Source organism: Dendrobates tinctorius, unplaced genomic scaffold (genome assembly GCF_039654945.1).
Source record: "Dendrobates tinctorius isolate UK_male_01 unplaced genomic scaffold, ASM3965494v1 ptg000332l, whole genome shotgun sequence".
Taxonomy (NCBI): domain Eukaryota; kingdom Metazoa; phylum Chordata; class Amphibia; order Anura; family Dendrobatidae; genus Dendrobates; species Dendrobates tinctorius.
In genome coordinates, this window is record NW_027361998.1 from 17,865,812 (window position 1) to 17,891,712 (window position 25,901).

Sequence of the window (25,901 nt, forward strand, 5' to 3'; positions counted from 1 at the left end):
CCCAAACCCCTAAATTCCATGGTTAAAAAAAAAAAACGCTTGTGCAAAAAAACGCATACATAAGCATGCCAATGCGCACATATGCGCACCCATAGGCTATAATGGCCATTTTTAGCGCAAAACGTGCGCATATGTGCGCATGCGCTTTTTTGCAGGGCCAAAAAATGCAACATGCTGCGTCTGGAAAATACCAACGCATACCCCAAAAAAACGCAGCGCATGAAAATCGCATACATGTGCATGGCAGCGCGCAGGTATGCGCACCCATGTTAAATATAGGGGAAAAAACGCATGCGCAGGTTAGCGTTTTTTTCCAGCGCTAAAAAACGCAAATGTGAAACCAGCCTTAGACACTGTCAAAAACACACATGCTTGCCAAAAGTAAAAACGGGTAGAAATAATCACATTGGTAAAAGTAATGCTCATTAAACCAGCAATAGAATATGCTAACTAAGGCTAATTAAGCCAACAATATACGTTTGTGATCAAAATAAAGAAAAGCCACATGTTTCTGCCCGGGATCAAAACAGGGAACTTTCAGGAGGATGACAAACAGGACAATCACTACACTACAGTAACCAGACAAGAGCGTTTACTGTGGTCATGGCAAGCATTAAAGATCAAGCACTCATTGTCAAAAGCGCTAGTTTGCGAGAGGAACGCTGTGTTTCTGCACAGTTTCGAACTGAGGACCTTTCACGTGTAAAGCCAACGTGATAACCGCTACACTACAGAAACCAACCGATTCAAACAAACAAAAAATGCTGTGGTCATGGCAAGCAATAAAGAACAAGCACTGAAAGTCAAAAAGATCGTTTTCCAAGCGAAAAAGCTGTGTTTCTGCCCAGTTTCGAAATGGGGACCTTTCGCGTGTGAGTCTTACGTGATAACCGCTACACTACAGAAACCGGATGCAAGTGCTTACTGTGGTGACAACAAGCAATCGAGATCAAGAACTGAAAGTCAAAAGCTTGGATACCAAAGGGTAACAGCGTGGTTCTGCCCAGTTTCGAACTGGGGACCTTTCGCGTGTTAGGCGAACGTGATAACCTATACACTACAGAAACCGGCTGCGGAAGGTTACTGTGGTCATGACGAGCCATCGAGAACAAAGACTCAACGTCAAATGCTTTAATATCGACGCCTAATGTCATGCTTCTTTCCAGTTTCGAACTGGGGACCGTTCGCGTGTGAGGTGAACGTGACAACCACTATACTTCAGAAACTCCATGCAAAGCTAAAGATGTTTAAACATGCTGAAACGAACTTGAAAAAGAAAAAAACAGCCAGCCAAAGTCAAGAGGTCTTCCTCTAAATCTGAAGACAGGACAAAGTGCATCTTGCAACACAGCAACCTTTTATTTGTCAGGCTATTGGAGAAAAAGAACAAACAGGGAAACAAAACCATGCTCCACAAAACATTCTCATGCCTTTGTCCAAAAGCCAAAAAGAAAAAGCACCTAGATGCCTGCTTTCGCACCTTGATCCTATCAGGTGTTACTTGAATTAGGAACACTTAGACACTGTCAAAAACACACATGCTTGCCAAAAGCAAAAACGGGTAGAAATAATCACATTGGTAAAAGTAATGCTGATTAAACCAGCAATAGAATATGCTAACTAAGGCTAATTAAGCCAACAATATACGTTTGTGATCAAAATAAAGAAAAGCCACATGTTTCTGCCCGGGATCAAAACAGGGAACTTTCAGTAGGATGGCAAACAGGACAATCACTACACTACAGTAACTAGACAAGAGCGTTTACTGTGGTCATGGCAAGGTTTAAAGATCAAGCACTCATTCTCAAAAGCACTTGTTAGCAAGAGGAACGCAGTGTTTCTGCCCAGTTTCGAACTGAGGACCTTTCGCGTGTAAAGCAAACGTGATAACCGCTACACTACAGAAACCAACCGATTCAAACAAACAAAAAATGCTGTGGTCATGGCAAGCAATAAAGAACAAGCACTGAAAGTCAAAAAGATCGTTTTCCAAGAGAAAAGTTATGTTTCTGCCCAGTTTCGAACTGGGGACCTTTCGCGTGTGAGGCAAACGTGATAACCGCTACACTACAGAAACCTGATGCAAGTGCTTACTGTGGAGACAACAAGCAATCGAGATCAAGAACTGAAAGTCAAAAGCTTGGATACCAAAGGGTAACAGCGTGTTTCTGCCCAGTTTCAAACTGAGGACCTTTCGCGTGTAAAGCAAACGTGATAACCTCTACACTACAGAAACCAACCGATTCAAACAAACAAAAAATGCTGTGGTCATGGCAAGCAATAAAGAACAAGCACTGAAAGTCAAAAAGATCGTTTTCCAAGATAAAAAGCTGTGTTTCTGCCCTGTTTCGAACTGGGGACCTATCGCGTGTGAGGCGAACTTGATAACGGCTACACTACAGAAACCAGATGCAAGCGCTTACTGTGGTGACAACAAGCAATCGAGATCAAGAACTGAAAGTCAAAAGCTTGGATACCAAAGGGTAACTGCGTGTTTCTGCCCAGTTTCGAACTGGGGACCTTTCGCATGTTAGGCGAACGTGATAACCACTACACTACAGAAAAAGGCTGCGGAAAGTAACTGTGGTCATGACGAGCCATCGAGAACAAAGACTCAACGTCAAAAGCTTTAATATCAACACCTCATGTCATACTTCTATCCAGTTTCGAACTGGGGACCGTTCGCGTGTGAGGTGAACGTGACAACCACTACACTTCAGAAACTCCATGCCAAGCTAAAGATGTTTAAACATGCTGAAATGAACTTGAAAAAGAAAAAAACAGCCAGCCAAAGTCAAGAGGTCTTCCTCTATGTCTGAAGACAGGACAAAGTGCATTTTGCAACACAGGAACCTTTCATTTGTCAGGCTATTGGAGAAAAAGAATAAACAGGGAATCAAAACCATGCTCCACAAAACATTCTCATGCCTTTGTCCAAAAGCCAAAAAGAAAAAGCACCTAGATGCCTGCTTTCGCACCTTGATCCTATCAGGTGTTACTTGAATTAGGAACACTTAGGCTAGTTTCACACTTGCTTTTTTTTGCAGCGCGTTTTTCCCGCAAAAAAACGCATTAAAAAAACGCATACAAAAGCATACAACTGCTGCGTTTTTTTCAAGCATTTTTATGAGCATGCATGAAAAAAACGCAGCGTTTTTATGCGTTTGTAAGCGTTTTTAGTGCGTTTTTACCGCGTTTGCGTTTTTTTCCAACACACTAACCCAAACCAAGACTTTACTAACCCTAACCCTGACCCTGACCCTAACCCTAACCCTAACCCTAACCCTAACTAACCCTAACCCTAACCCTAACTAACCCTAACCCTAACCCTAACCCTGACCCTAACCCTTAACCAAACCATACTTAACCCTAACCCAAACCCTAAACCCTAACTAACCTTAACCCTAACCCTGACCCTAACCCTAACCCTAACCCTAACCCTAACTAACCCTAACCCTAACCCTGACCCTAATCCTAACCCTAACCCTGACCCTAACCCTGACCCTAACCCTTAACCAAACCATACTTAACCATAACCCTGACCCTAACCTTAACCCTAACCCTAACCCTGACCCTAACCCTTAACCAAACCATACTTAACCCTAACCCTGACCCTAACCCTAACCCTAACCCTAACCCTAACCCTGACCCTAACCCTAACCCTAACCTTAACCCTAACCCTAACTAACCCTAACCCTAACCCTAACCCTAACCCTGACCCTAACCCTGACCCTAACCCTTAACCAAACCATACTTAACCATAACCCTGACCCTAACCCTAACCCTAACCCTAACCCTGACCCTAACCCTTAACCAAACCATACTTAACCCTAACCCTGACCCTAACCCTAACCCTAACCCTAACCCTAACCCTTAACCAAACCATACTTAACCCTAACCCTGACCCTAACCCCAACCCTAACCCTGACCCTGACCCTAACCCTAACCTTAAACCCCTTTATCTAACCCTAACTCTAACCCAAACCCCTAAATTCCATGGTTAAAAAAAAAAAACGCTTGTGCAAAAAAACGCATACATAAGCATGCCAATGCGCACATATGCGCACCCATAGGCTATAATGGCCATTTTTAGCGCAAAACGTGCGCATATGTGCGCATGCGCTTTTTTGCAGGGCCAAAAAATGCAACATGCTGCGTCTGGAAAATACCAACGCATACCCCAAAAAAACGCAGCGCATGAAAATCGCATACATGTGCATGGCAGCGCGCAGGTATGCGCACCCATGTTAAATATAGGGGAAAAAACGCATGCGCAGGTTAGCGTTTTTTTCCAGCGCTAAAAAACGCAAATGTGAAACCAGCCTTAGACACTGTCAAAAACACACATGCTTGCCAAAAGTAAAAACGGGTAGAAATAATCACATTGGTAAAAGTAATGCTCATTAAACCAGCAATAGAATATGCTAAGGCTAATTAAGCCAACAATATACGTTTGTGATCAAAATAAAGAAAAGCCACATGTTTCTGCCCGGGATCAAAACAGGGAACTTTCAGGAGGATGACAAACAGGACAATCACTACACTACAGTAACCAGACAAGAGCGTTTACTGTGGTCATGGCAAGCATTAAAGATCAAGCACTCATTGTCAAAAGCGCTAGTTTGCGAGAGGAACGCTGTGTTTCTGCACAGTTTCGAACTGAGGACCTTTCACGTGTAAAGCCAACGTGATAACCGCTACACTACAGAAACCAACCGATTCAAACAAACAAAAAATGCTGTGGTCATGGCAAGCAATAAAGAACAAGCACTGAAAGTCAAAAAGATCGTTTTCCAAGCGAAAAAGCTGTGTTTCTGCCCAGTTTCGAAATGGGGACCTTTCGCGTGTGAGTCTTACGTGATAACCGCTACACTACAGAAACCGGATGCAAGTGCTTACTGTGGTGACAACAAGCAATCGAGATCAAGAACTGAAAGTCAAAAGCTTGGATACCAAAGGGTAACAGCGTGGTTCTGCCCAGTTTCGAACTGGGGACCTTTCGCGTGTTAGGCGAACGTGATAACCTATACACTACAGAAACCGGCTGCGGAAGGTTACTGTGGTCATGACGAGCCATCGAGAACAAAGACTCAACGTCAAATGCTTTAATATCGACGCCTAATGTCATGCTTCTTTCCAGTTTCGAACTGGGGACCGTTCGCGTGTGAGGTGAACGTGACAACCACTATACTTCAGAAACTCCATGCAAAGCTAAAGATGTTTAAACATGCTGAAACGAACTTGAAAAAGAAAAAAACAGCCAGCCAAAGTCAAGAGGTCTTCCTCTAAATCTGAAGACAGGACAAAGTGCATCTTGCAACACAGCAACCTTTTATTTGTCAGGCTATTGGAGAAAAAGAACAAACAGGGAAACAAAACCATGCTCCACAAAACATTCTCATGCCTTTGTCCAAAAGCCAAAAAGAAAAAGCACCTAGATGCCTGCTTTCGCACCTTGATCCTATCAGGTGTTACTTGAATTAGGAACACTTAGACACTGTCAAAAACACACATGCTTGCCAAAAGCAAAAACGGGTAGAAATAATCACATTGGTAAAAGTAATGCTGATTAAACCAGCAATAGAATATGCTAACTAAGGCTAATTAAGCCAACAATATACGTTTGTGATCAAAATAAAGAAAAGCCACATGTTTCTGCCCGGGATCAAAACAGGGAACTTTCAGTAGGATGGCAAACAGGACAATCACTACACTACAGTAACTAGACAAGAGCGTTTACTGTGGTCATGGCAAGGTTTAAAGATCAAGCACTCATTCTCAAAAGCACTTGTTAGCAAGAGGAACGCAGTGTTTCTGCCCAGTTTCGAACTGAGGACCTTTCGCGTGTAAAGCAAACGTGATAACCGCTACACTACAGAAACCAACCGATTCAAACAAACAAAAAATGCTGTGGTCATGGCAAGCAATAAAGAACAAGCACTGAAAGTCAAAAAGATCGTTTTCCAAGAGAAAAGTTATGTTTCTGCCCAGTTTCGAACTGGGGACCTTTCGCGTGTGAGGCAAACGTGATAACCGCTACACTACAGAAACCTGATGCAAGTGCTTACTGTGGAGACAACAAGCAATCGAGATCAAGAACTGAAAGTCAAAAGCTTGGATACCAAAGGGTAACAGCGTGTTTCTGCCCAGTTTCAAACTGAGGACCTTTCGCGTGTAAAGCAAACGTGATAACCTCTACACTACAGAAACCAACCGATTCAAACAAACAAAAAATGCTGTGGTCATGGCAAGCAATAAAGAACAAGCACTGAAAGTCAAAAAGATCGTTTTCCAAGATAAAAAGCTGTGTTTCTGCCCTGTTTCGAACTGGGGACCTATCGCGTGTGAGGCGAACTTGATAACGGCTACACTACAGAAACCAGATGCAAGCGCTTACTGTGGTGACAACAAGCAATCGAGATCAAGAACTGAAAGTCAAAAGCTTGGATACCAAAGGGTAACTGCGTGTTTCTGCCCAGTTTCGAACTGGGGACCTTTCGCATGTTAGGCGAACGTGATAACCACTACACTACAGAAACAGGCTGCGGAAAGTAACTGTGGTCATGACGAGCCATCGAGAACAAAGACTCAACGTCAAAAGTTTTAATAGCAACGCCTAATGTCATGCTTCTATCCAGTTTCGAACTGGGGACCATTCGCGTGTGAGGTGAACGTGACAACCACTACACTTCAGAAACTCCATGCAAATCTAAAGATGTTTAAACATGCTGAAATGAACTTGAAAAAGAAAAAACAGCCAGCCAAAGTCAAGAGGTCTTCCTCTATGTCTGAAGACAGGACAAAGTGCATTTTGCAACACAGGAACCTTTCATTTGTAAGGCTATTGGAGAAAAAGAACAAACAGGGAAACAAAACCATGCTCCACAAAACATTCTCATGCCTTTGTCCAAAAGCCAAAAAGAAAAAGCACCTAGATGCCTGCTTTCGCACCTTGATCCTATCAGGTGTTACTTGAATTAGGAACACTTAGACACTGTCAAAAACACACATGCTTGCCAAAAGCAAAAACGGGTAGAAATAATCACATTGGTAAAAGTAATGCTCATTAAACCAGCAATAGAATATGCTAACTAAGGCTAATTAAGCCAACAATATACGTTTGTGATCAAAATAAAGAAAAGCCACAGGTTTCTGCCCGGGATCAAAACAGGGAACTTTCAGGAGGATGGCAAACAGGACAATCACTACACTACAGTAACCAGACAAGAGCGCTTACTGTGGTCCTGGCAAGGATTAAAGATCAAGCACTCATTGTCAAAAGCGCTAGTTTGCAAGAGGAACGCAGTGTTTTTGCCCAGTTTCGAACTGAGGACCTTTCGCGTGTAAAGCGAACGTGATAACCGCTACACTACAGAAACCAACCGATTCAAACAAACAAAAAGTGCTGTGGTCATGGCAAGCAATAAAGAACAAGCACTGAAAGTCAAAAAGATCGTTTTCCAAGAGAAAAAGCTGTGTTTCTGCCCAGTTTCGAACTGGGGACCTTTCGGGTGTGAGGCGAACGTGATAACCGCTACACTACAGAAACCGGCTGCAAGCACTTACTGTGTTGACAACAAGCAATCGAGATCAAGAACTGAAAGTCAAAAGCTTGGATACCAAAGGGTAACAGCGTGTTTCTGCCCAGTTTCGAACTGGGGACCTTTCGCGTGTTAGGCGAACGTGATAACCACTACACTACAGAAACCGGCTGCGGAAGGTTACTGTGGTCATGATGAGCCATCGAGAACAAAGACTCAACGTCAAAAGCTTTAATATCAACGCCTAATGTCATGCTTCTATCCAGTTTCGAACTGGGGACCTTTCGCGTGTGAGGTGAACGTGACAACCACTACACTACAGAAACGCCATGCAAAGATAAAGATGTTTAAACATGCTGAAATGAACTTGAAAAAGAAAAAAACAGCCAGCCAAAGTCAAGAGGTCTTCATCTATGTCTGAAGACAGGACAAAGTGCATTTTGCAACACAGGAACCTTTCATTTGTCAGGCTATTGGAGAAAAAGAACAAACAGGGAAACAAAACCATGCTCCACAAAACATTCTCATGCCTTTGTCCAAAAGCCAAAAAGAAAAAGCACCTAGATGCCTGCTTTCGCACCTTGATCCTATCAGGTGTTACTTGAATTAGGAACACTTAGACACTGTCAAAAACACACATGCTTGCCAAAAGCAAAAACGGGTAGAAATAATCACATTGGTAAAAGTAATGCTGATTAAACCAGCAATAGAATATGCTAACTAAGGCTAATTAAGCCAACAATATACGTTTGTGATCAAAATAAAGAAAAGCCACATGTTTCTGCCCGGGATCAAAACAGGGAACTTTCAGGAGGATGGCAAACAGGACAATCACTACACTACAGTAACCAGACAAGAGCGTTTACTGTGGTCATGGCAAGCATTAAAGATCAAGCACTCATTGTCAAAAGCGCTAGTTTGCAAGAGGAACGCTGTGTTTCTGCCCAGTTTCGAACTGCGGACCTTCCGCGTGTAAAGCGAACATGATAACCGCTACACTACAGAAACCAACCGATTCAAACAAACAAAAAATGCTGTGGTCATGGCAAGCAATAAAGAACAAGCACTGAAAGTCAAAAAGATCGTTTTCCAAGAGAAAAAGCTGTGTTTCTGCCCAGTTTCGAACTGGGGACCTTTCGCGTGTGAGACGAACGTGATAACCACTACACTACAGAAACCGGATGCAAGTGTTTACTGTGGTGACAACAAGCAATCGAGATCAAGAACTGAAAGTCAAAAGCTTGGATACCAAAGGGTAAGGCTGGTTTCACATTTGCGTTTTTTTGCGCTGGAAAAAAACGCATACCTGCGCATGCGTTTTTCCCCTATATTTAACATGGGTGCGCATACCTGCGCGCTGGTAAGCGCACGTATGCGATTTTCATGCGCTGCGTTTTTTTGGGGTGTGCGTTTGTATTTTCCAGACGCAGCATGTTGCATTTTTTGGCCCTGCAAAAAAGCGCATGCGCACGTATGCGCACGTTTTGCGCTAAAAATGGCCATTATAGCCTATGGATGCGCATACGTGCGCACTGGCATGCGCATGTAAGCGTTTTTTTAGCGCTGCGTTTTTTTGGTAGTGTCCACTTGTTGTACTAGTTATAATCTTCTAAAGTCAAAAAAAAAAAGTCTATATAAAGGAGGTGCCTGCCAAAACTCTGCCACTACTACACTGACAGATTGGAGAGCAGACAGTCAACAAGGAACCCATCTTCTATCAGCGAAGAATGTGAGTATATTACATTATATGCCTGTCCTTTTAAATTATGTATGTACTAATGATTTTTATTATTTTTACATGCAGTATGTCTTCAGAATCCGAGTATTCCCCATCGCGGCAGGAATTGGCGCAAGCAGACCGTGAGGTGATTATTTTCGTGCATCTGGTAAGTATATCTGCTGCTTCTCCAAATCTCTTACGTTTTTTTCTACTTTTTTAAGACATCGTCATCATCATCATCTTCTGCGGACGGGACTAGTGAGGGCAAAGAGCAGGAGCAGCGAAGCCAAGTCCCGGTGGTGATACGGAATGTATGTATCAAATGATTTGTAATGTTCTTTATTTTTTATCTTCTATTTTTACTCTTTTTTATGTTTCTTTTTTTGTAACTTTTTATTCAATTTAAATTTGATTATTCTAATGAATGTGCTTTGTCTTGGTTCCACAACGGGATGAAGACGTCTACCTGGATAATGAGCAGCTCATCAGCCTGGTCCAGGATCGTTCGCCGTTGTGGGACAGCCGTGACCGGCTGCACAAGGACATTGTGGTGACCCGGCGGCTATGGAATGAGGTGGCCGCAGCGTTGATGGATGGCTGGGACAGCGCCACAGCATCCTCCAAAAAGGCGTTTAGTGAGTATTTCCCTGCTCTGTATTGTGCCGCAGTGACTGTTGTCCTTGATGGCACTGTTGGGTTTCGTGCTAGGTGTATTCTAGCAGGAAACCCAACAGTGTCATTGGGGTCTACAGTGACTGCTTTGAGTATTGTATTGCTACATTGTGCCGCAGTGACTGTTGTCCTTGACGGCACAGTTGGGTTTCGTGCTAGGTGTATTCTAGCAGGAAACCCAACAGTGTCATCGGGGTCTACAGTGACTGCTTTGAGTATTGTATTGCTACATTGTGCCGCAGTGACTGTTGTCCTTGACGGCACTGTTGGGTTTCGTGCTAGGTGTATTCTAGCAGGAAACCCAACAGTGTCATCGGAGTCTACAGTGACTGCTTTGAGTATTGTATTGCTACATTGTGCCGCAGTGACTGTTGTCCTTGACGGCACTGTTGGGTTTCGTGCTAGGTGTATTCTAGCAGGAAACCCAACAGTGTCATCGGGGTCTACAGTGACTGCTTTGAGTATTGTATTGCTACATTGTGCCGCAGTGACTGTTGTCCTTGACGGCACTGTTGGGTTTCGTGCTAGGTGTATTCTAGCAGGAAACCCAACAGTGTCATCGGGGTCTACAGTGACTGCTTTGAGTATTGTATTGCTACATTGTGCCGCAGTGACTGTTGTCCTTGACGGCACTGTTGGGTTTCGTGCTAGGTGTATTCTAGCAGGAAACCCAACAGTGTCATCGGGGTCTACAGTGACTGCTTTGAGTATTGTATTGCTACATTGTGCCGCAGTGACTGTTGTCCTTGACGGCACTGTTGGGTTTCGTGCTAGGTGTATTCTAGCAGGAAACCCAACAGTGTCATCGGGGTCTACAGTGACTGCTTTGAGTATTGTATTGCTATATTGTGCCGCAGTGACTGTTGTCCTTGACGGCACTGTTTTTTTTTTAACAACAGTGGACAAAGTACGAACACGTTGGCGTTCGATCAAGGACCGCTTCAACAGTGATGTTCGTGCTGAGGGCCAGGTTCGCAGTGGAGCTGCGTCAAGGACCAGAACTAGATACCGTCACTATCACGCGTTGCAGTTCCTAAGACCGGTCCTTGCCACGAGATCGTAAGTATTATAAATTTTGGGTTTTTATTTTTATTAATCTGTGTTTTTCTAATCCACAGCTGATGCTTCTTGTAAAGGCATTGTAGTAATGATTTTCCTTTATTCCACAGCACCTGGAGCAGCACCCTGCAACCTGGCCCTGGAGCGGTCCTTCCTCGGATGTCCTCTGACCCGTCCCAGCCATCCGACAGCCAGGAAGCACCTTGCAGGTCAGCCACACACACAGCTGGTGACCAGGAAGCTGGGCCATCAGGTGTTCCCCTGTCCCAGGTCTCTGCCACTGGTTATGCGGGCACTACCCGCCAGCGGCAGAGGGCCTTGGACAGGAATGTCTTGCCTGAGTTTATGCATTTGAGCGAGGTCTTTAATTCCAGCCTCAAGTCACTGTCCGACAGAGTTGAAAGCGGTTTTGCACTCATGGAACGTGGTTTTAACCACTTTGAACACCGCTTCAATTCTGTAGAACAGCGCCTTGACCGTCTGGAGGCCGACCTCAACAGACCAGCACAACATTTTTTTAGTAAGATTGAAAAGGGCATGGTGGAACACCTTAGTCCTGAGCAACAGCTGAATGTGCTGCAGGCCTGCAACAATGCTTTCTTGCAGGCTATGCAGCATAATCGGTACGGTCAGCAGTCAGTGGTGTCATTTCCACCTGTGCCACCATTGACTCGCTTCACCTCACTACCGACTTGTGCTGCATACCACTGCACGGACACCTCTATTCAAAGCCAGGACACCCACCGTTACACCACCACAAGTCTGAGTGCAGCTGGTCACTTCACCGACACCACCATGGCAAGCGCTGCTCCTGTCTGGAGCACCACCGCCACTCCCATGCATGCGTGGAGCTCAGCCACCACTAGGCAAACATGGAACAGCCCTGCCGCTACAACAACATGTAGTAGCCCTGCCACCACCACTCTGCAAACCTGGACCATCACTGCCGCCACCAGTCCTCCTGCAAGGACGAGCACTGCCAACGAAGAGCAGCAGCAGCAGCCACCTCAGCAGCAGCCACCTCAGCAGCAGCAGCAACCACCTCAGCAGCAGCCACCACAGCAGCAGCAGCAGCCACCACCGCAGCAGCCGCCACCTCAGCAGCAGCAGCCACCTCAGCAGCAGCAGCCACACCAGCAGCAGCAGCCACCTCAGCAGCAGCCACACCAGCAGCAGCAGCCACCTCAGCAGCAGCCGCCACCTCAGCAGCAGCAGCCACACCAGCAGACGGGGGACCTACACTCAATATTTGCCCCTAGTTCAAGGCAAAATCTATCAAGGCGGGCATTGGGCCAAAGTCGGTCCAGGCACACAAGCCTACGGCGACATGCCATTACAACTAATGTACCTGAACAGATTTCCTCTCCTCCAAGTGTTCCTAGTTTAATTCCCTTAACTGGACTACCTTCCCCCACAAGTTTTGCTGCCCCTTCCCCTCAAACACCGTCTTCAACTTCAAGTGTTGCATATTCCCTGCACACCCCCAAATTGAAACCATCTGCCCCCAAACGCCGTAAAAAATAATTTTTTGGTTTACTTTTTTTGATTAAAAATAAATTTACATTTGTGGTTCACCATTAAAAAGTTTCATTAATGTTGTTTGCGCCGCTCACACACACTGATGGGTAAATACATGTTAAAAACCAACCCAAGGCCTAGTATAGTCATATGTGAAATACCACGGCCTAGTATAGTCATACCAAGGCCTAGTGTAATAACTCTAGTTTTACCAACTTGGATCTGGTTTCATGAAAAACAAACTGTTGAAACTTGTCTAAAAAATAAGTTTCTTTCTAGTTTCAACAGTTTGTTTTTTGTGAAACAAGATGCTAGTTGTTAAAAATCGAGTTATTACAGTAGGCCTTGGTATGACTATACTAGGCCGTGGTATTTCACATATTACTATACTACTAGCCCCAAGGCCTACTATACTCATATTTGAAATACCACGGCCTAGTGTAGTCATTCCAAGGCCTAGTGTAATAACTCTAGTTTTACCAACTAGAATCTGGTTTCATGAAAAACAAACTGTTGAAACTTGTCTAAAAAATAAGTTTCTTTCTAGTTTCACCAGTTTGTTTTTTGTGAAACAAGATGCTAGTTGTTAAAAATCAAGTTATTACAGTAGGCCTTGGTATGACTATACTAGGCCGTGGTATTTCACATATTACTATACTACTAGCCCCAAGGCCTACTATACTCATATTTGAAATACCACGGCCTAGTGTAGTCATTCCAAGGCCTAGTGTAATAACTCTAGTTTTACCAACTAGAATCTGGTTTCATGAAAAACAAACTGTTGAAACTTGTCAAGTTTCACCAGTTTGTTTTTCGTGAAACAAGATCCTAGTTGGTAAAAATCGAGTAGGCCTTGGTATGACTATACTAGGCCGTGGTATTTCACATATGACTATACTACTAGCCCCAAGGCCTACTATACTCATATTTGAAATACCACGGCCTAGTATAGTTATTCCAAGGCCTAGTGTAATAACTTGTAAGTTGGAATGGAGCAGATTACATTCATCCACTCAATGCTGACTTGTATTCACCATTGACTTTCATTGGGGTTGGGTTTTGAGGGTTGTGTTTTGAGAAAATCACATACTTTTTTTTCAACTAGTTGCACAATTTTCTCTTGAAAAAATTTGGTTTCCTGATTCATGGCCTGCAGCTTTGCTCGTTCCAATATATTTCACGCAGACTAGCAATGCTGCATTTTAACTCGTATGTGTATTTACCTGCCCAGGTGTGTGAACATCAAAAAATTCAGTTATACATGGGTAGTTTTTTATTTAATTGGAGTTTAAAAAATATAGTGCACTCAGTAATGGTATCAAATAAGGTTTTTTATTACCATAAACAAACAAAAACATTACACCATTTCATCTTGCCAGTGCACCCGTCCTACATCAGAAATAAAGTAGGCCGCAAATTGGTCCCTCTTTGGCCAACTTCAACGGATGACCTGAGAGTGTGCTGAGTGAATTCAGGCAATGGGTTAGGAGCATCATCGTCCAGTTCAAAGGTCGGGTGCTCTTTAGCCATCACAAAGTTATGTAGAACCACACAGGCCTTCACCACCTCATCGACTGTTTCAAGTTTAAGATTAATGGCCGTGCCCAGAATTCGCCATCTGGAGACAAGAATCCCAAAAGCACACTCGACAGTTCTTCTGGCCCTGGTCAGCCTGTAATTAAATATTTTTTTGGTGTGGTCCAAGTCACGGCTGGAGTAGGGTTTCAGTAAGTTTCCGCACATTTGAAAAGCCTCATCGCCAACCATTACAAAGGGCAGTGGCGGAGCTTCGGTGTGAGGAAGAGGCCGTGGCATAGGGAAATTAAATTGGTTGCCATACAACCTCCGGCCCATGTCTGAGTTTTTAAAAGCCTGTGAGTCATTACCACGGCCAAATGCTCCAATGTCCACTGCTACAAACATACATCCGGCATCCGCAATCGCCATGAGTACTATTGAAAAGTACTTTTTGTAATTATAGTACTCAGATCCCGTTCTTTGGGGTTTGATGATCCGTATGTGTTTACCATCAACAGCTCCCAAACAGTTGGGAAAATTGCATACTGTCCAGAATTTGTCAGCAATTTCCATCCACTTTTCAGCGGTGGGCAGGGGCATAAATTCTGGACAAAGAACATTCCAGAGAGCCCGGCAGGTGTCAGCAACAATTCCAGACAAGGTAGAAATTCCAATACGGTACTGGAAGTGTAGTAAAGATAGGGTTTCTCCAGTCGCCAGGAATCTGTGAACAGACAAAGAAGTAAAATTAATATTGTATATTATTTTAAAAAACTATAAAACAAAATATTAGTACATTCACGAAAACTAATTACCCAAGGTTTTGAATACTAAATTAAAAAAAAAAACATCAGACCGCACCCCTTGGTTTTTAAAACATACCGTAATGTCACCAGTAGCCGTTCCTCAGGAGGAATCGCACGACGGAGCTGTGTGTCCTGTCTCCGGATGGATTGTTGGACACGAGCAAGCAAATCCATGAAACTTTCGTGGGACATCCGGATATAATCTGTAAATTTCTCCGGGTTTGACTGGAGCTCGCTGTAGAGGGTGTGGTATGCCCCACGGCTCTCCCGGAGTTCAACAATCGGATGTATCCACATACGCCGCCGTCTTCGCTGCCTCTCTCTCTTCCTTTGTTCATGGCAAGCAACTGCATACGCCTGAGCCATCGCGATGTCCAAATCCAAGTTGAAGTGAAAACTCTTCCAGCGCAGATCCATGGTCACGAGAAGAATCAAGCAAATGTGAAGAATACTGTAGACAGGGTCTATATATTAACATACCACACCCACAATGCAGTCCCATTGGTCTTGTGTGTTGTTGATTGGTTGTTTTTTCTTTTTTGTGGGGTTTTTCCAAAATCTGTAAAAAAACGCAAACGCACAAAAAACGCATACAAACGCACAAAAACGCTGCGTTTTTTTCCTGCATGCGCATAAAAATGCTTGAAAAAAACGCAGCGTTTGTATGCATTTGTATGCGTTTTTTTAATGCGTTTTTTTGCGGGAAAAACGCGCTGCAAAAAGAAGCAAGTGTGAGACTAGCCTAACAGCGTGTTTCTGCCCAGTTTCAAACTGGGGACCTTTCGCGTGTTAGGCGAACGTGATAACCACTACACTACAGAAACCTGCTGCGGAAGGTTACTGTGGTCATGACGAGCCATCGAGAACAAAGACTCAACGTCAAAAGCTTTAATATCAACACCTAATGTCACGCTTCTATGCAGTTTCGAACAGGGGACCGTTCGCGTGTGAGGTGAACGTGACAACCATTATACTTCAGAAACTCCATGCAAAGCTAAAGATGTTTAAACATGCTGAAATGAACTTGAAAAAGAAAAAAACAGCCAGCCAAAGTCAAGAGGTCTTCCTCTATGTCTGAAGACAGGACAAAGTGCAGTTTGCAACACAGGAACCTTTCATTTGTCAGGCTATTGGAGAAAAAGAACAAACAGTGAAACAAAACCATGCTCCACAAAACATTCTCATGCCTTTGTCCAAAAGCCAAAAAGAAAAAACACCTAGATGCCTGCTTTCGCACCTTGATCCTATCAGGTGTTACTTGAATTAGGAACACTTAGACACTGTCAAAAACACACATGCTTGCCAAAAGCAAAAACGGGTAGAAATAATCACATTGGTAAAAGTAATGCTCATTAAACCAGCAATAGAATATGCTAACTAAGGCTAATTAAGCCAACAATATACGTTTGTGATCAAAATAAAGAAAAGCCACATGTTTCTGCCCGGGATCAAAACAGGGAACTTTCAGGAGGATGGCAAACAGGACAATCACTACACTACAGTAACCAGACAAGAGCGTTTACTGTGGTCATGGCAAGCATTAAAGATCAAGCACTCATTGTCAAAAGCACTAGTTTGCAAGAGGAATGCTGTGTTTCTGCCCAGTTTCAAACTGAGGACCTTTCACGTGTAAAGCGAACATGATAACCGCTACACTACAGAAACCAACCGATTCAAAAAATCAAAAAATGCTGTGGTCATGGCAAGCAATAAAGAACAAGCACTGAAAGTCAAAATGATCATTTTCCAAGAGAAAAAGCTGTGTTTCTGCCCAGTTTCGAAATGGGGACCTTTCGCATGTGAGGCGAACGTGATACCCGCTACACTACAGAAACCGGATGCAAGTGCTTACTGTGGTGACAACAAGCAATCGAGATCAAGAACCGAAAGTCAAAAGCTTGGATACCAAAGGGTAAGAGCGTGTTTATGCCCAGTTTCGAACTGGGGACCTTTCTCATGGTAGGCGAACGTGATAACCACTACACTACAGAAACCTGCTGCAGAAGGTTACTGTGGTCATGACGAGCCATCGAGAACAAAGACTCAATGTCAAAAGCTTTAATATCAACGCCTAATGTCATGCTTCTATCCAGTTTCCAACTGGGGACCGTTGACGTGTGAGGTGAACGTGACATCCACTACACTTCAGAAACTCCATGCAAAGCTAAAGATGTTTAAACATGCTGAAATGAACTTGAAAAAAAAAAAAACAGCCAGCCAAAGTCAAGAGGTCTTCCTCTATGTCTGAAGACAGGACAAAGTGCATTTTGCAACACAGGAACCTTTCATTTGTCAAGCTATTGGAGAAAAAGAACAAACAGGGAAACAAAACCATGCTCCACAAAACATTCTCATGCCTTTGTCCAAAAGCCAAAAAGAAAAAGCACCTAGATGCCTGCTTTCGCACCTTGATCCTATCAGGTGTTACTTGAATTAGGAACACTTAGACACTGTCAAAAACACACATGCTTGCCAAAAGCAAAAACGGGTAGAAATAATCACATTGGTAAAAGTAATGCTCATTAAACCAGCAATAGAATATGCTAACTAAGGCTAATTAAGCCAACAATATACACTCACTGGCCACTTTATTAGGTACACCATGCTAGTAACGGGTTGGACCCCCTTTTGCCTTCAGAACTGCCTCAATTCTTCGTGGCAGAGATTCAACAAGGTGCTGGAAGCATTCCTCAGAGATTTTGGACCATATTGACATGATGGCATCACACAGTTGGCGCAGATTTGTCGGCTGCACATCCCTGATGCGAATCTCCCGTTCCTCCACATCCCAAAGATGCTCTATTGGATTGAGATCTGGTGACTGAGGAGGCCATTTGAGTACAGTGAACTCATTGTCATGTTCAAGAAACCAATCTGAGATGATTCGAGCTTTATGACATGGCGCATTATCCTGCTGAAAGTAGCCATCAGATGTTGGGTACATTGTGGTCATAAAGGGATGGACATGGTCAGCAACAATACTCAGGTAGGCTGTGGCGTTGCAACGATGCTCAATTGGTACCAAGGGTCCCAAAGAGTGCCAAGAAAAAATTCCCCACACCATGACACCACCACCACCAGCCTGAACCGTTGATACAAGGCAGGATGGATCCATGCTTTCATGTTGTTTACGCCAAATTCTGACCCTACCATCCGAATGTCGCAGCAGAAATCGAGACTCATCAGACCAGGCAACGTTTTTCCAATCTTCTACTGTCCAATTTCGATGAGCTTGTGCAAATTGTAGCCTCAGTTTCCTGTTCTTAGCTGAGAGGAGTGGTACCCGGTGTGGTCTTCTGCTGCTGTAGCCCATCTGCCTCAAAGTTCGACGCACTGTGCGTTCAGAGATGCTCTTCTGCCTACCTTGGTTGTAACGGGTGGCAATTTGAGTCACTGTTGCCTTTCTATCAGCTCGAACCAGTCTGCCCATTCTCCTCTGACCTCTGGCATCAACAAGGCATTTCCGGCCACAGAACTGCCGCTCACTGGATTTTTTTTCTTTTTCGGACCATTCTCTGTAAACCCTAGAGATGGTTGTGCGTGAAAATCCCAGTAGATCAGCAGTTTCTGAAATACTCAGACCAGCCCTTCTGGCACCAACAATCATGCCACGTTCAAAGGCACTCAAATCACCTTTCTTCCCCATACTGATGCTCGGTTTGAACTGCAGGAGATTGTCTTGACCATGTCTACATGCCTAAATGCACTGAGTTGCCGCCATGTGATTGGCTGATTAGAAATTAAGTCTTAACACACAGTTGGACAGGTGTACCTAATAAAGTGGCCAGTGAGTGTACGTTTGTGATCAAAATAAAGAAAAGCCACATGTTTCTGCCCGGGATCAAAACAGGGAACTTTCCGGAGGATGGCAAACAGGACAATCACTACACTACAGTAACCAGACAAGAGCGTTTACTGTGGTCATGGCAAGCATTAAAGATCAAGCACTCATTGTCAAAAACACTAGTTTGCAAGAGGAACGCTGTGTTTCTGCCCAGTTTCAAACTGAGGACCTTTCACGTGTAAAGCGAACGTGATAACCGCTACACTACAGAAACCAACCGATTCAAACAAACAAAAAATGCTGTGGTCATGGCAAGCAATAAAGAACAAGCACTGAAAGTCAAAAAGATCGTTTTCCAAGAGAAAAAGCTGTGTTTCTGCCCAGTTTCGAACTGGGGACATGTCACGTGTGAGGCAAACGTGATAACAGCTACACTACAGAAACCGGAAGCAAGCGCTTACTGTGGTGACAACAAGCAATCGAGATCAAGAACTGAAAGTCAAAAGCTTGGATACTAAAGGGTAATAGCGTGTTTCTGCCCAGTTTCGAACTGGGGACTTTTCGCGTGTTAGGCGAACGTGTTAACCACTACACTACAGAAATCGGCTGCAGAAGGTTACTGTGGTCATGATGAGCCATCGAGAACAAAAACTCAACGTCAAAAGCTTTAATATCAACGCCTAATGTCATGCTTCTATCCAGTTTCGAACTGGGGACCGTTCGCGTGTGAGGTGAACGTGACAACCACTACACTTCTGAAACTCCATGCAAAGCTAAAGATGTTTAAACATGCTGAAATGAACTTGAGAAAGAAAAAAACATCCTGCCAAAGTCAAGAGGTCTTCCTCTATGTCTGAAGACAGGACAAAGTGCATTTTGCAACACAGGAACCTTTCATTTGTCAGGCTATTGGAAAAAAGAACAAACAGGGAAACAAAACCATGCTCCACAAAACATTCTCATGCCTTTGTCCAAAAGCCAAAAAGAAAAAGCACCTAGATGCCTGCTTTCGCACCTTGATCCTATCAGGTGTTACTTGAATTAGGAACACTTAGACACTGTCAAAAACACACATGCTTGCCAAAAGCAAAAACGGGTAGAAATAATCACATTGGTAAAAGTAATGCTCATTAAACCAGCAATAGAATATGATAACTAATGCTAATTAAGCCAACAATATACATTTGTGATCAAAATAAAGAAAAGCCACATGTTTCTGCCCGGGATCAAAACAGGGAACTTTCAGGAGGATGGCAAACAGGACAATCACTACACTACAGTAACCAGACAAGAGCGTTTACTGTGGTCATGGCAAGCATTAAAGATCAAGCACTCATTGTCAAAAGCGCTAGTTTGCAAGAGGAACGCTGTGTTTCTGCCCAGTTTCGAACTGAGGACCTTTCACGTGTAAAGCGAACGTGATAACCACTACACTACAGAAACCAACCGATTCAAACATACAAAAAATGCTGTGGTCATGGCAAGCAATAAAGAACAAGCACTGAAAGTCAAAAAGATCGTTTTCCTAGAGAAAAAGCTGTGTTTCTGCCCAGTTTCGAACTGGGGACCTTTCGCGTGTGAGGCGAACGTGATAACCGCTACACTACAGAAACCGGATGCAAGCGCTTACTGTGGTGACAACAAGCAATCGAGATCAAGAACTGAAAGTCAAAAGCTTGGACACCAAAGGGTAACAGCGTGGTTCTGCCCAGTTTCGAACTGGGGACCTTTCGCATGTTAGGCGAACGTGATAACCACTACACTACAGAAACCGGCTGCAGAAGGTTACTGTGGTCATGACGAGCCATCGAGAACAAAGACTCAACGTCAAAAGCTTTAATATCAACGCCTAATGTCATGCTTCTATCCAGTTTCAAACTGGGGACCATTCGCGCGTGAGGTGAACGTGACAACCACTACACTTCAGAAACTCCATGCAAGCTAAAGATGTTTAAACATGCTGAAATGAACTTGAAAAAGAAAAAAACATCCAGCCAAAGTCAAGAGGTCTTCCTCTATGTCTGAAGACAGGACAAAGTGCATTTTGCAACACAGGAACCTTTCATTTGTCAGGCTATTGGAGAAAAAGAACAAACAGGGAAACAAAACCATGCTCCACAAAACATTCTCATGCCTTTGTCCAAAAGCCAAAAAGAAAAAGCACCTAGATGCCTGCTTTCGCACCTTGATCCTATCAGGTGTTACTTGAATTAGGAACACTTAGACACTGTCAAAAACACACATGCTTGCCAAAATCAAAAACGGGTAGAAATAATCACATTGGTAAAAGTAATGCTCATTAAACCAGCAATAGAATATGCTATCTAAGGCTAATTAAGCCAACAATATACGTTTGTGATCAAAATAAAGAAAAGCCACATGTTTCTGCCCGGGATCAAAACAGGGAACTTTCAGGAGGATGACAAACAGGAATCATAGAATCATAGAATCTTAGAGTTGGAAGGGACCTCCTGGGCCATCTGGTCCAACCCCCTGCTCAAAGCAGGATTCGCTAAATCATCCCAGTCAGATGTCTGTCCAGCCTCTGTTTGAAGACTTCTCGTGGCAGCCTGTTCCACTCATTGATCACTCTAACTGTCAAAAAGTTTTTTCTAATATCTAATCTGTGTCTCCTCCCATTCAGTTTCATCCCATTGCTTCTAGTCTTTCCTTGTGCAAATGAGAATAAAGTTGATCCTTCTACAATGTGACAGCCCTTTAGATATTTGTAGACAGCAATTAAGTCTCCTCTCAGTCTTCTCTTTTGCAAACTAAACATTCCCAAATCCTGCAACCTTTCCTCATAAGACAGGGTTTGCAGACCGGTCACCATTCTGGTCGCTCTTTTCTGAACTTGCTCCAGTTTGTTGATGTCTTTTTTAAAATGCGGTGCCCAAAACTGGACACAATATTCCAGATGAGGTCTGACCAAAGAGGAGTAGAGGGAAATAATGACTTCACGTGATCTAGACTGTATGCTTCTGTTAATACATCCTAGAACTGCATTTGCCTTTTTTGCTGCTGCATCACACTGTTGACTCATATTCAGTCTGTGATCTATTAGTATACCCAAGTCTTTTTCACATGTGCTGTCACTTAGCCCTATTCCTCCCATTCTATATATGCTTTTTTCATTTTTATTGCCCAGATGTAGTACTTTGCATTTCTCCCTGTTAAAAACCATTCTGTTAGTTACTGCCCACTTCTCCAGTTTATTTAAATCTTTTTGAATCCTCTCTCTCTCTTCTCTAGTATTAGCTATCCCTCCTAGCTTTGTGTCATCAGCAAATTTAATCAGTTTACCCTCAATTCCTTCATCTAAATCGTTGATAAAGATGTTGAACAATACAGGGCCCAGGACAGAGCCCTGTGGTACCCCACTTGAGACATTCTTCCAACTGGATGTGCAGCCATTTACGACCACTCTTTGGGTCCGATCACTAAGCCAGCTATGAATCCACCTAACAGTTGCCTTGTCCATTCCATACTTAGTCATTTTTTCAATAAGGATTGTATGAGAGACTTTGTCAAATGCTTTGCTGAAGTCAAGATATACTATATCTACAGCATTTCCTTGATCCACCCAATCAGTGATACCGTCATAGAAGGAAATTAAGTTAGTCTGACATGACTTATTAGTTACAAACCCATGCTGACTCTGTTTGATCACTTCATTCTTATCCAGGTATTGACTTACATGTTGTTTAATAATTTGTTCAAAGATCTTTCCTGGTATAGAAGTCAGACTCACCGGCCTATAGTTGCCTGGGTCCACCTTCTTCCCCTTTTTGAAGATAGGAACAACATTTGCTCTTCTCCAGTCTTCTGGCACTTCTCCTGTTCTCCAAGAATTTTCAAAGATTATGGAGAGTGGTTCAGAAATTTCTTCTGCTATCTCCTTCAGTACTCTGGGGTGTAATTCATCTGGACCTGGAGACTTGAATTCATTTAGGTTAGCTAAGTGTTTCCTCACTATCTTTCTGTTTATAGATATCCTTGATTCTTCTATTCCCTTAATAGGACAGTGAATAACAGTTGGTGTTACATTTCCTTTCTGAGAGAAAACAGATGCAAAATAGGAATTTAAAAGTTCAGCCTTCTCAACATCCTGTCTTACCATTTCATCATTTTCATCCTGTAAAAATCCTATAGCATCTTTGACTTTTCTTTTACTTTTGACATATCCCCAAAATCCTTTATTATTGCTTTTGACATCTCTTGCAAGCCTCAATTCATTTTCAGCTTTAGCTAATCTGATTTGTGCCCTGCAGATTCTGCAGACAGCATTATATTCTTCTTTAGATATGCCTCCCTCTTTCCATTTTATAAACATTTTTTTCTTCCTTTTTAGCATGTGCTTAAGTTCTGTGTTCACCCATCCTGGTTTCCTTAAATGCTTCCTATTCTTCCCTCTTTTCGGAATTGTTAACAACTGTGCTTTGAGAATTTCATTTTTCAAGATTTCCCATCCTTCCTGGACATTTTTGTCTTTAAGGATATCCAGCCATTGGATCCCTCCAATTATCTTTCTGAATCCCTTAAAATCTGCCTTTCTGAAATCTAACCTTGACGTCTGAGTCTTCACAGGTCTTCCGCCTCTAGTTATCCAAAATTCTAAAATAGCATGGTCGCTACCTCCTAGGGTTCCAGCCACTTTTACCTCCTCAACCATTTCCTCCCTGTTTATAAGGATTAGATCCAAGGTAGCAGTTCCCCTTGTTTTCTCCCCTACCTTTTGGAAGATAAAGTTGTCAGCAAGAGAGGATAAGAATTTCCTTGACCTGTTAGTTTTGCCTGAGAGAGATTCCCAACAAATGTCTGGATAGTTGAAATCTCCCATGACAACTATGTCATATTTTTTGGAGAACTTGGCCATTTGATGCATAAAGAGTTCATCCATATCTTCAGCTTGCACAGGCGGCCTGTAGTAAATGCCTACAATGGTGTCCTTTCCATTGTTCTGTCCTTGTATTCTTACCCAAACAGTTTCCACAGAACTCCCAGTCTCTGAAGCTTCAATCTCTGTGCAGATATATGCGTTTCTAACATACAATGCAACACCCCCTCCTCGTTTATCAAGTCTGTTTCTTGCAAATAAGTTGTATCCTTCTAGTCTTGTATTCCAATCATGTGTATCGTCCCACCAAGTTTCAGTGATTCCAATGACATCATATTTCTTTTCCTGTGTTAGTAGTTCCAATTCTCCTTGTTTGTTGCCCATGCTTTGTGCATTAGTATAGAAACATTTTAGTTTGTGATTGGTTTCTCTTTCTCCAATGTTTTTAGTAATTAGATTCTTTTGTCTTTGTTCTTCGTTACAAACCCATGCTGACTCTGTTTGATCACTTCATTCTTATCCAGGTATTGACTTACATGTTGTTTAATAATTTGTTCAAAGATCTTTCCTGGTATAGAAGTCAGACTCACCGGCCTATAGTTGCCTGGGTCCACCTTCTTCCCCTTTTTGAAGATAGGAACAACATTTGCTCTTCTCCAGTCTTCTGGCACTTCTCCTGTTCTCCAAGAATTTTCAAAGATTATGGAGAGTGGTTCAGAAATTTCTTCTGCTATCTCCTTCAGTACTCTGGGGTGTAATTCATCTGGACCTGGAGACTTGAATTCATTTAGGTTAGCTAAGTGTTTCCTCACTATCTTTCTGTTTATAGATATCCTGGATTCTTCTATTCCCTTAATAGGACAGTGAATAACAGTTGGTGTTACATTTCCTTTCTGAGAGAAAACAAATGCAAAATAGGAATTTAAAAGTTCAGCCTTCTCAACATCCTGTCTTACCATTTCATCATTTTCATCCTGTAAAAATCCTATAGCATCTTTGACTTTTCTTTTACTTTTGACATATCCCCAAAATCCTTTATTATTGCTTTTGACATCTCTTGCAAGCCTCAATTCATTTTCAGCTTTAGCTAATCTGATTTGTGCCCTGCAGATTCTGCAGACAGCATTATATTCTTCTTTAGATATGCCTCCCTCTTTCCATTTTATAAACATTTTTTTCTTCCTTTTTAGCATGTGCTTAAGTTCTGTGTTCACCCATCCTGGTTTCCTTAAATGCTTCCTATTCTTCCCTCTTTTCGGAATTGTTAACAACTGTGCTTTGAGAATTTCATTTTTCAAGATTTCCCATCCTTCCTGGACATTTTTGTCTTTAAGGATATCCAGCCATTGGATCCCTCCAATTCTCTTTCTGAATCCCTTAAAATCTGCCTTTCTGAAATCTAACCTTGACGTCTGAGTCTTCACAGGTCTTCCGCCTCTAGTTATCCAAAATTCTAAAATAGCATGGTCGCTACCTCCTAGGGTTCCAGCCACTTTTACCTCCTTAACCATTTCCTCCCTGTTTATAAGGATTAGATCCAAGGTAGCAGTTCCCCTTGTTTTCTCCCCTACCTTTTGGAAGATAAAGTTGTCAGCAAGAGAGGATAGGAATTTCCTTGACCTGTTAGTTTTGCCTGAGAGAGATTCCCAACAAATGTTTGGATAGTTGAAATCTCCCATGACAACTATGTCATATTTTTTGGAGAACTTGGCCATTTGATGCATAAAGAGTTCATCCATATCTTCAGCTTGCACAGGCGGCCTGTAGTAAATGCCTACAATGGTGTCCTTTCCATTGTTCTGTCCTTGTATTCTTACCCAAACAGTTTCCACAGAACTCCCAGTCTCTGAAGCTTCAATCTCTGTGCAGATATATGTGTTTCTAACATACAATGCAACACCCCCTCCTCGTTTATCAAGTCTGTTTCTTGCAAATAAGTTGTATCCTTCTAGTCTTGTATTCCAATCATGTGTATCGTCCCACCAAGTTTCAGTGATTCCAATGACATCATATTTCTTTTCCTGTGTTAGTAGTTCCAATTCTCCTTGTTTGTTGCCCATGCTTTGTGCATTAGTATAGAAACATTTTAGTTTGTGATTGGTTTCTCTTTCTCCAATATTTTTATTAATTAGATTCTTTCGTCTTTGTTCTTCCTTTCCACTTCTATTAGCAGAGTTCTCAATAGCATTTGTCAGGTGTATGGCTTTTTCTGGTCTTTTGCTTCCCTTCCCATGTTATTCTAGTTTAAAGCTCTCCTTACAAGTGTAGCAAGGCGACTTCCAAATACATGCTTTCCAGTCTTCGTAAGGTGCACCCCATCTCTAGCAAGTAGTCCATCGTATAAGTAGTTCACTCCGTGATCCAGAAATCCAAATCGTTGCTGACGGCACCATCGACGTAGCCAGTTGTTCACCTGCAGAATCTTATTCCACCTCCTTGTTCCATG

General features: G+C 42.9%; 15 non-coding genes across 15 annotated transcripts; all 15 read right to left on the reverse strand.

Annotated features, from left to right (window-relative positions):
- Nucleotides 1-1,835: 1,835 nt before the first annotated feature.
- On the reverse strand, nucleotides 1,836-1,908 carry TRNAV-UAC (transfer RNA valine (anticodon UAC)). The gene has a single exon. It is a non-coding gene; the product is annotated as a tRNA-Val (tRNA).
- Nucleotides 1,909-2,004: 96 nt separating this feature from the next.
- Nucleotides 2,005-2,077, reverse strand: TRNAV-CAC (transfer RNA valine (anticodon CAC)). Its single transcript has one exon. It is a non-coding gene; the product is annotated as a tRNA-Val (tRNA).
- Nucleotides 2,078-5,809: 3,732 nt separating this feature from the next.
- Nucleotides 5,810-5,882, reverse strand: TRNAV-UAC (transfer RNA valine (anticodon UAC)). The gene has a single exon. It is a non-coding gene; the product is annotated as a tRNA-Val (tRNA).
- A 96-nt stretch (nucleotides 5,883-5,978) lies between these two features.
- On the reverse strand, nucleotides 5,979-6,051 carry TRNAV-CAC (transfer RNA valine (anticodon CAC)). Its single transcript has one exon. It is a non-coding gene; the product is annotated as a tRNA-Val (tRNA).
- Nucleotides 6,052-6,466: 415 nt separating this feature from the next.
- Nucleotides 6,467-6,539, reverse strand: TRNAV-AAC (transfer RNA valine (anticodon AAC)). Its single transcript has one exon. It is a non-coding gene; the product is annotated as a tRNA-Val (tRNA).
- Nucleotides 6,540-7,306: 767 nt separating this feature from the next.
- TRNAV-UAC (transfer RNA valine (anticodon UAC)) lies at nucleotides 7,307-7,379 on the reverse strand. Its single transcript has one exon. It is a non-coding gene; the product is annotated as a tRNA-Val (tRNA).
- Nucleotides 7,380-7,476: 97 nt separating this feature from the next.
- On the reverse strand, nucleotides 7,477-7,549 carry TRNAV-CAC (transfer RNA valine (anticodon CAC)). Its single transcript has one exon. It is a non-coding gene; the product is annotated as a tRNA-Val (tRNA).
- Nucleotides 7,550-7,635: 86 nt separating this feature from the next.
- Nucleotides 7,636-7,708, reverse strand: TRNAV-AAC (transfer RNA valine (anticodon AAC)). Its single transcript has one exon. It is a non-coding gene; the product is annotated as a tRNA-Val (tRNA).
- Nucleotides 7,709-8,646: 938 nt separating this feature from the next.
- TRNAV-CAC (transfer RNA valine (anticodon CAC)) lies at nucleotides 8,647-8,719 on the reverse strand. The gene has a single exon. It is a non-coding gene; the product is annotated as a tRNA-Val (tRNA).
- Nucleotides 8,720-15,585: 6,866 nt separating this feature from the next.
- On the reverse strand, nucleotides 15,586-15,658 carry TRNAV-AAC (transfer RNA valine (anticodon AAC)). Its single transcript has one exon. It is a non-coding gene; the product is annotated as a tRNA-Val (tRNA).
- A 1,097-nt stretch (nucleotides 15,659-16,755) lies between these two features.
- Nucleotides 16,756-16,828, reverse strand: TRNAG-ACC (transfer RNA glycine (anticodon ACC)). Its single transcript has one exon. It is a non-coding gene; the product is annotated as a tRNA-Gly (tRNA).
- Nucleotides 16,829-18,819: 1,991 nt separating this feature from the next.
- TRNAV-UAC (transfer RNA valine (anticodon UAC)) lies at nucleotides 18,820-18,892 on the reverse strand. The gene has a single exon. It is a non-coding gene; the product is annotated as a tRNA-Val (tRNA).
- Nucleotides 18,893-19,988: 1,096 nt separating this feature from the next.
- Nucleotides 19,989-20,061, reverse strand: TRNAV-UAC (transfer RNA valine (anticodon UAC)). Its single transcript has one exon. It is a non-coding gene; the product is annotated as a tRNA-Val (tRNA).
- A 97-nt stretch (nucleotides 20,062-20,158) lies between these two features.
- Nucleotides 20,159-20,231, reverse strand: TRNAV-CAC (transfer RNA valine (anticodon CAC)). Its single transcript has one exon. It is a non-coding gene; the product is annotated as a tRNA-Val (tRNA).
- Nucleotides 20,232-20,317: 86 nt separating this feature from the next.
- TRNAV-AAC (transfer RNA valine (anticodon AAC)) lies at nucleotides 20,318-20,391 on the reverse strand. The gene has a single exon. It is a non-coding gene; the product is annotated as a tRNA-Val (tRNA).
- Between the last annotated feature and the right edge of the window lie 5,510 nt (nucleotides 20,392-25,901).